Below are 10017 nucleotides of genomic sequence, written 5' to 3'. Positions count from 1 at the left end.
CTCGCCTCTGCGCAGCGCTCTGCCTTCTGGTGCTCGCCCTGCCTGCTCAAGCGCGAGCTCAGCCGAGTCCCTCTGTCACGTGCGCTGGTCGTGCTCCACTTTGCCCATCGCGGCGCTTTAGCTCCAGCCCTCTCGACTCGGCTCGGCTTTAATTCCCAATCATGTCGTGCGTCGAGCAACGAAACAAAAATCCGTGCGCGTCGAGCTCGCGTGCCGAATCTTTTTCTAGCTCGTCGCGACTTAGTTTGTCGCGTCGTGTGTGCAGCTCTATATACGTCACCCTCCTGTGTCGTCGTCGTTCCACGTGTCGCCAAAAAATTTCAAGAGTCGAGTGAAGATGGAGCCAGCAACATGGTGTTCACCAAGTGCGCGACAAAAAGCTCGGACATCTTGTGCGACTCAAGTTCGATTCGCCAAACTTATTCAGTCGAGGAAAAGATCTTCAGCAATTGATTATCGAAGAAAAGAAGGCCCCTAAATGACGTCAACCGGAACCTGTAGTCGTGTTTGCGACTATCGCATCGAATTAGTCAGGGTAAGTTGATTCGTATTCCCGTTAACTAGGTCTATAAATAGAGTAAATAGAATTATTAGTCTCCATAAATATTATTAATTTAGCATACATATTTTGTGATGATCGATTTAGATAAATCGGTAAATCAAGTAATTAAGTTACACAGTTTAAAGAGTTAATAACAAGCTAGGAATAAAAATAGATGTTCTAGTGTTAATATGTCACTTTGGTTAATGGATGTAGTCGATGTCCTGCTATGATATCCATGGTGCTTAATGCTTGATTTTAAGTGTTTCATCCTTTTTAGAGTAGATTATCTATAATCTATTCGTTATACTTGTGCTCATACATATGTATCGTGCATCTCATGAGGTACGTTAATTAATCACGTGATACGGAAGACGATCCAAGTCGACCCCAAGTGCGGCCGGACTACTCCGCCTGAAGATACTGATGGACGAACCCGCCTAATCAAGTGCTAGGACAAGGATGATCGTCAAGTGGACGTCACCTAACAACACTAACCTAGTGTTACTCAGGCAAGCCCCGGTGCATGCAACCCCTTTTCTTGTGTTTTTAAATACTTTTCGCACACTTTAAGTCTAGTGAAATGTGCATTAAGTTTATAGGAATTGCTTGAAACCCTTTGATGCATTGCTTTCCTTGATATCCATACCTTTATAGATACTTCTGTGAAGTATCAAAATTATGATTTACAAAAATGCTTAGCCTTGCTTAGATCTTGTGGATAGAGGTTGTCCTCAGTCTAACCCGGGAGAGGATGACTTCTACCTGCAAGAATATTTTCATTTGGAGCAATAGTGGGATCTTACTGCAAAGTTCCCTGTGATGCTCTTTCATCCTAAGGAACAGACACAATCCTAAGGATGGAAATACTTAAATTGAAACTTGGGTTAGGAACAGGTGATGTTCTACCCAGGTTGGTTAAGGATTAATGCGTATGTAGGCGTGCTGACCGAGGACCCTTTAACTGGTCACATGCCTCGTCATGGGTAAGCCTTGCCTCGGGCAGACTAAGGCCAGAATAAGATAACACGAAATGGCGTGGAGCGGTGGCGAGAGTAGCGTGTACCCTCCGTGGCAAGAGGCTGGACGGTGGTGTATCTGTGCTCTCGGTTTGCGTGAACCTGATCTGGTCTTAAGAACCCCGGTGGCGGGTTGACATATGCAAGGGTTAAGTGCTACATATGTCGTGTGATTGGAGATCCTCAGCTGAGTATAATCGATTCGGATCGCCGTACCTTCGCGGTTATGAAGACTTGGTCACTTTTCTACAACCTAAAGTCAGGATGTGAACACTATGGATAAAAATGATGTTGTATTGATGAGATGTTGAAATTAGACTAGATGCAAATAGAGTCTATTAATACTTAATATGGCGTTAAAAGATTGAAAGTAAGGACTCACTTTAGTAAGCTATTTCTGCAAAAGTATCTAAGTTGATTCTTGCTAAAGCCTCTCCTTGATTCCTATTTATCCAGCATACCCTTAAGAGTCTTTTCCTTAGTCGGGTAAGACTTGCTGAGTAATTCCATACTCAGGGTTTTATTCCCTGTTGTTTTTCAGGTTCTAACCTTGTGCTGTTGTGATGGTGTTAAGTGCCGGTGGGCTCGACCTTCTTATAAGTCTAAGTAACCCTTCTATACTTCTTATTGAGGATGATCCCTTGAGCTAGCATATATATTTCAAACTTATACTTTTGTAATCACTCCGATAAAATAATATAAATTTTTTGTAACTTATAAAATTTGGTAATAAGATTTCCGCTGCAAAATATTGATGTGTGTGATTTGTGTTACTTAATCCCGCGGTTCTGGTTGAAAGTGGTTTATCCAATGTCCTTGGGGCAATCGGACAGATCCTGTGAGTTATCTGGTGCACATGCATGGCCGTCTGAGGTCTTTGGGACAAGGACAGGTGCATGTGGGCCCAATAACTTGGAGGTTCTGCCACAGCTGGTATCGGAGCTGGATTAAGTATATACAGTCACATACATATTTTCAAAACAAAAGTTTTGGTTTCGAAAAACCTATTTTCAACTAAACATATTGTTTGGCTTTGAAAAATAGTTTTGAAAAACTATAATGCTAGCGACATCCTCTGTTAAGCCCTAAACTAAGGACTATTAGGTGGCTTAGTTGAAAACCACTAACCCACAACCGGGTGGGTATTGCATACATGTGTATTGTTATTTTTGAAAACCATTCCGTTTGGAATGGATCGACGCCCAAGGTAAGGTGAGTTGTGAGAGCATGACCGAACAAACGTCGGTCTAGGGGAGAGTATAAAAGGGCTTGATTATATACATGTTTTACATATGTATATATGAAGGCTGCGATGTGGAGTAATTACTTTTCAGGGAATTCAGTACCCCATGGATGTGTATGGGTATACAGACATGGGAATACTGAGAAGTGTATTGTACTTTTAACGACGCACCTACGCTCAGGTAAGAAGGTGAGTTACCATAATGAGTTGCCCTATGGTTAAAGTGTGGCAACGGCGCCTATGCGTGGCTCGGCGCTTAATGATGAGCTGGCCTCCATATAGAAATATATGGAGTATAAACTGTGATAAACTGTCATGTGTGAATTGCATCATTGGGAAATTGGGCTGTGATGGAATTTTTCTGCAGGTACACTAACCTCGAAAACGTATGTGTAGTTAACGACTAGCAAAATATCGAGAGAGTCGTAAGTATGCCACCGCTATAGAACGCTATTGCCACGGTATGTTGGCAAAACTCGTGAGGACGAATAAGACGAGCATGCATCCTGATTGTTGCATTATGTTTGTTACCTATACACCCAAAATGCTTCTCTCACCTTTATTCCAAAACTTGGTGATTATAAATGATGTGGTGTCTTAGGGATACAGGTTTAGATTACTTTTAACTTTTCATAATTTGACCATTAGTGCAAATGTGTTTGCTCCTGTGCTTGAAGTGCAGATAGAATGTTTGTGACCTATTTGTCTAAACCCTAAACTAGACCATATTCTTATTTAGTGAACCATGCCCAAATTTGAATTGTCCATTATTACTCCATGACAAAGCCCATACAAATAAATGCGTAGACAATTTCCGCATTGGACATAAAATGCACCTAAGCTTAAAACAAGGATCTCAAGTCATGTCTCCATCCTAAACCATGTCCTTGTTCGGTTGGTGCAAGCTGATGTACCTTATCCAGTTTGCTTGTTTTTAAGGACCGCCATGTTACTTTATCAACCTAACCTAGGAAAGACATGTCCAATCATTTTTCTGGAATTTGATGCCTCTGGTTTCCCTATACCTATCGAAGGCATACCAACTTAATCTTATGATTGTTTCCCCTCTGTATCTAATCAGATACTAATCCTTGACCCTTGTACTCTCTGCGATGGGCATAGAGATATGCTTGGGGCTGAACTTAGAGTCTCCCATCGTACTCCCTCACCACACAGTTTAGGTTATGGCCATACCTTGTTCATTTCATCGGGCCATAATCTATTTGGCTCTCTACTTGTAACCATTCTTACAGGTGGAGTATCTCTTGTATATTGTCACCCTTGCTCAATCTATTGGTGTGGCGCAAGATTTCTTATTGGTTACGTCTGGTAATGGTGTTATGACTAAAACCGATGATGCCACGACGAAACCGAGGGCCTCCTGTGAATGTACACACATGGTTGTGCTGCTTGGCACGCGTTGGTATAACGATTAGTAGTTGTAATCCATTATGAGACTATATCAATGTGTTATCTTGACCCAATCTATTTTTGCTACGTGAGATTCATTATTGGTGCTAGTTCGGTGATGGTGTCATGACTAAGGACTTATGGTGCCGCAGCGAAACTGAGAGCCCCTTGTGAATGTACACGCAAGGTTATGCTGCTTGGCGCATGCTGGTATCGATGTCTTTAGTCATGATCCATTGTGGAACTACACTGATGTGTGATCTTCCGTGGAGTCCTCCCTTGAAACAATTTATATGTTGTTTGTCAAGTGATCAAGCAACATCTATTATTTCTGTTGGATCAAAGAGCATACCACTTTCATGTGTGGTTTCTTTTCTTTTGATCTTGGTAGTGACTACTTATATAAGTTCCCTTTACATCCTTTGTGTAAAGGTGAAGCCTTGGAGCTTTTTAGTGTTGAGAAACAACTGATTAGCTCTCAAAATGGTGATCTGTTTCCCCTGCTGCTGAGATGCATGAGTTTGTTCATTCGCTCTCTTATTTAATCCATGTATTCCCTAACCAAGTGGATATTGTGTCTCGCATGAAGAAACGGATGAACAACATGACCGAATGGATTTGTACCCAAGTGCATGATCACCTGTTAACAAAAGTGAACTCTCGACCGTTGGCTTACCAATGGTACTGAGAGGACTTGCTCAATGTCAAAAGTAGTTCAACAAGTTGGTTTTACTAACTTGTAACTGCCCAATGAACAAAGGTTGAGTTTAGAGATCGATTTGTCTAGTTATCTAAACTCACTTTGACACAAACCATCCTGAGAAAGTACTTACAAAAACCAAGTTAATTCGACTAGTAACCACCTAATCATCGCTCTAGTCGTGCCTCGATTGTCTCGCGTGTGCTTTTCTAGCATGTGTGATCAAGTCGAGCCATGTCTAGTGCCTGATAAAATGGGCTGGTTGCAAAGTCTGCATCTAGAGATCCCTCCATGGGTGATTTTCTCGAATCTATATCACCTTTTGTGGACTTGAATTCTCGGGTTAGCCACATGTTAACCGCGACAGTATTCGACATCCACACCCATCCCCTGTGCTATGAATTTCCTGTAACCACTTATTGGTAAACCTCTTCCTGTGTGTTTTACCCAAGAGGTTGCATCTGATTCTGTTTGGGTAAAGTCGCATATTCACCGCTCACTCAACAGACTCAGATAGTACAGTGTCATCAGAAAAAGCAAACTGCACACATGTAACCTTATGTGTTTCTCTAGCAGCCATCGTCTCTATTGGTGGACATTTCTAAATTAGCCTAAGGCGATACATGTTATGTCCACTAGAGAAACGACATCCTGAGACACTCGTCTTTATTTGAAAATGTCTCACTATTATCGCTGATATGGACATGGGTAATATGCTTCTCTACCCTTAGAAGTCTTTCGCTCCGAATCTCGGGACGAGATTCTTTTAAGGGGGGAGGGCTGTAACACCCCAGGTGTTTATATTCTGCTCGACAACGAGTATGGATTTAAGCACGTGATATCAGTGGATAAAACAGATTTAAAATTTTAATCATCTTCGCTTATTGCAATTTTAATATCGCATCTGTTCCGTTTGTCGCGAGTGCGACATCATTTTTACTTCCATTTATTCGGGCTCTTCCGAAGTTTTCGTGCTGTTCAGAACATATTTGTTCTGAAAATCGGTGCGTCCGGTAATTATTTAAAATTCATCGCTCGTACGAATACGAATTCGAAAGCTCGACTCACTCGGATGATTTTTATTCCGGGCAAATTAATTTGTGCTCGACGACTAAAATTATTCGGGCAAAACATTTTGGATCGCGCGTTGTCTGAGTGAAATCGTGCACGTAAGTATGATCCAATTTATCCGTCCGCACGCTGTTTTGGCGACGAAAAGCGCATATACATTAGCGGATTTGGTTTCGGCTAATTTTAGTCGAATCACGCAAAGCGAATTATCGATGCCGAAACCAGTCTATTTTGGTCTATCGTTTCTCGCCCAGATCCAAATTTTCAGATATAAGTATATGGTAAAAATTCATCTGAATTCCAGAGTGATTACTAAATCAAATTCTATCCGAATTTTGTGTTTAGTCTTGTTTGAATCCAACTCGTTTATGTTTGTTTTTAACTCTAATTTCAGACTATAGATATTTGTATCACTTGAGTAAAAAAATAGAAAATATCTCAGCCTAGAGAAAAATCCCGCTGCTCTTCTTCTTCCTAGATTTTTCCCGCCGTCCTTATCTGTTTCGCGCGCGTTCTGGATTTCTTCCTTCCCTGCGTGTTTCTCTCCCTCTCCCTGATATTCTTCCTCTGATTTTTGTGACCGCTGTCCGTTGATCTTTCTCCGGGCGCGTGGTACTTATTTCCTGTCGTCGCTATCTCCTCGTCGCCCAGTCGCTCGATCTCTCCTCTAGCGCGCAGCCACTCCTTTCTCTCTCTCTGGTCTGCTTCCAGCCGAGCAGTGCCATGGCGTTCCTCTCTCCCTCTGCGCACGGCGCTCGCTTCTCCCTGGCGCCCGGCCAGAATTTCTTGCGGCGCGAAGCTTGCTCCCTGCGCCCGTCCCACATGGCGCTCGGCCGCCCAGCTGTTTCTTCCTCCTTGCGCTCGGATTTCCTCTGCTCCCTGGCGAACTCGCCCCAGCCCCAGCTCAAATTTCTTCTCTGCCGTGCGCGCTCCTGTGCTCTGACCGCGCGTCTCGCCCATGGCCGCCGTTCGCCGTCGAGTCCATACGCGCGCACCTCTGCTCGGATTTCATCAGGCCTGCGAGCTCCCCTACGCGCTCTGCTCCTCCAGCTGCGCGCAGCCGTAATTCTCCTAGCCCCGCGCCGACTGCTCGCCTCTGCGCAGCGCTCTGCCTTCTGGTGCTCGCCCTGCCTGCTCAAGCGCGAGCTCAGCCGAGTCCCTCTGTCACGTGCGCTGGCCGTGCTCCACTTTGCCCATCGCGGCGCTTCAGCTCCAGCCCTCTCGACTCGGCTCGGCTTTAATTCCCAATCATGTCGTACGTCGAGCAACGAAACAAAAATCCGTGCGCGTCGAGCTCGCGTGCCGAATCTTTTTCTAGCTCGTCGCGACTTAGTTCGTCGCGTCGTGTGTGCAGCTCTATATACGTCACCCTCCTGTGTCGTCGTCGTTCCACGTGTCGCCAAAAAATTTCAAGAGTCGAGTGAAGATGGAGCCAGCAACATGGTGTTCACCAAGTGCGCGACAAAAAGCTCGGACATCTTGTGCGACTCAAGTTCGATTCGCCAAACTTATTCAGTCGAGGAAAAGATCTTCAGCAATTGATTATCGAAGAAAAGAAGGCCCCTAGATGACGTCAACCGGAACCTGTAGTCGTGTTTGCGACTATCGCATCGAATTAGTCAGGGTAAGTTGATTCGTATTCCCGTTAACTAGGTCTATAAATAGAGTAAATAGAATTATTAGTCTCCATAAATATTATTAATTTGGCATACATATTTTGTGATGATCGATTTAGATAAATCGGTAAATCAAGTAATTAAGTTACACAGTTTAAAGAGTTAATAACAAGCTAGGAATAAAAATAGATGTTCTAGTGTTAATATGTCACTTTGTTTAATGGATGTAGTCGATGTCCTGCTATGATATCCACGGTGCTTAATGCTTGATTTTAAGTGTTTCATCCTTTTTAGAGTAGATTATTGTCGGGGACCATAATTAGGGGTACCCTCAAGGCGCCTAATTCTCAGCTGGTAACCCCCATCAGCATAAAGCTGCAAAGGCCTGATGGGCACGATTAAGTCAGGGATCAGTCCACACGAGTGACTCGATCACGCTTCACCCGAGCCTAGCCTCGGCCAAAGGCAGCCGACCTCGAGAGACTTCCGTCTCGCCCGAGGCCTCCTTTTTATGGCGGACACATCACCGGCTCGCCCAAGGCCTTGGCTTCGCTCAGAAGCAACCTTGACTAAATCACCACACCGACTGACCAAATTACAGGGGCATTTAACGCAAATGTGGCCTGACACCTCTATCCTGACACGCGCCCCCGGCAGAGCCGAGGTGACCGCCGTCACTCCACCGCTCCACTGGCCAGTCTGACAGAAGGACAGCGCCGCCTGCGCCACTCCGACTGCAGTGCCACTCGACAGAGTGAGTCTGACAGGCAATCAGGCCTTGCCAAAGGCGCCACGGCGAACTCCGCTCCGCCCGACCCCAGGGCTCGGACTCGGGCTAAGACCCGGAAGACGGCGAACTCCGCTCCGCCCGACCCCAGGGCTCGGACTCGGGCTAAGACCCGGAAGACGGCGAACTCCGCTCCGCCCGACCCCAGGGCTCGGACTCGGGCTAAGACCCGGAAGACGGCGAACTCCGCTCCGCCCGACCCCAGGGCTCGGACTCGGGCTAAGACCCGGAAGACGGCGAACTCCGTTCCGCCCGACCCCAGGGCTCGGACTCGGGCTAAGACCCGGAAGACGACGAAACTCCGCCTCGCCCGACCCCAGGGCTCGGACTCCGCCCTGGCCTCGGCCGAACGACTTCCACCTCGCCCGACCCCTTGGCTCGGGCTCGGCCACGGCAACAGAAGGCGGACTCAACCTCGGCTTCGGAGGAAACCCCACGTCGCCCTGCCTAGGGCACAGACCGCCACGTCAACAGGAGGCGCCATCATCATCCCACCCCGAATCGACTCGGGTCACGGAGAACAAGACCGACGTCTCATCCGGCCAGCTCCGCCAGAGAGGCGATGATGGCGCTCCACAAGCTCTATGACGACGGCGGCCCCCAGCTCTCTTACGGAAGCAGGACAACGTCAGCAGGGACTCGACCGCTCCAACAGCTGTCCCTCCATCAGGCTCCGTCGCACCTCCGACAGCCACGACATCACGCCAGCAGGGTGCCCAGATCTCTCCGGCTGCCACATTGGCATGTACCTAGGGCGCTAGCTCTCCCTCCGCTAGACACGTAGCACTCTGCTACATCCCCATTGTACACCTGGATCCTCTCCTTACGACTATAAAAGGAAGGACCAGGGCCTTCTCAGAGAAGGTTGGCCGCGCGGGACCGAGGACGGGACAGGCGCTCTCTTGGGGCCGCTCGCTTCCCTCACCCGCGTGGACGCTTGTAACCCCCCTACTGCAAGCACACCTGACCTGGGCGCGGGACGAACACGAAGGCCGCGGGACTTCCACCTCTCTCACGCTCGGCTCCGGCCACCTCGCCTCTCCCCCCTTCGCGCCCGCCCACGCGCTCGACCCATCTGGGCTGGGGCACGCAGCACACTCACTCGTCGGCTTAGGGACCCCCCTGTCTCGAAACGCCGACAGTTGGCGCGCCAGGTAGGGGCCTGCTGCGTGCTGACAAACAGCTCCCCGTCAAGCTCCAGATGGGCAGTCTCCAGCAACCTCTCCGGCCCGGGACGGTGCTTCGTTTCGGGACTCTCGAGTTCATGTCCTTCGACGGCAGCTACGACATGACACTTCTTCCACCGCCGCGCGACTACGACAATGGCGGCCGACAACCCGCCCGCCGGCGGCGGAATCGACGACGTCTTCCCCGCGTGGTGGAAGAGCAATATTCGGGCTCGCTCCGTTCTCTCCCCCGCCAACGGAGGAGGAGGCGGAGCCGTCAAGGCCAGGCGGGAGGCCGCGCTTCGTCGGCCGTCGAGCGAATCGACGCCCCCGACGCCCCGACGGAAGGCACGCCGGACGTCGACCTCGCGTTCGAGACGGAGGCGAGCGCCGTCCCCCCGCGGCACGCTGACCTTGAGCAAGAAGACGACGCCGGCGCGCTCGCGGAAAGCCTGCAGGACGTC

Source organism: Zea mays, chromosome 7 (assembly GCF_902167145.1).
Source record: "Zea mays cultivar B73 chromosome 7, Zm-B73-REFERENCE-NAM-5.0, whole genome shotgun sequence".
Classification (NCBI taxonomy): Eukaryota; Viridiplantae; Streptophyta; class Magnoliopsida; order Poales; family Poaceae; genus Zea; species Zea mays.
This window is presented reverse-complemented; position numbering follows the sequence as displayed.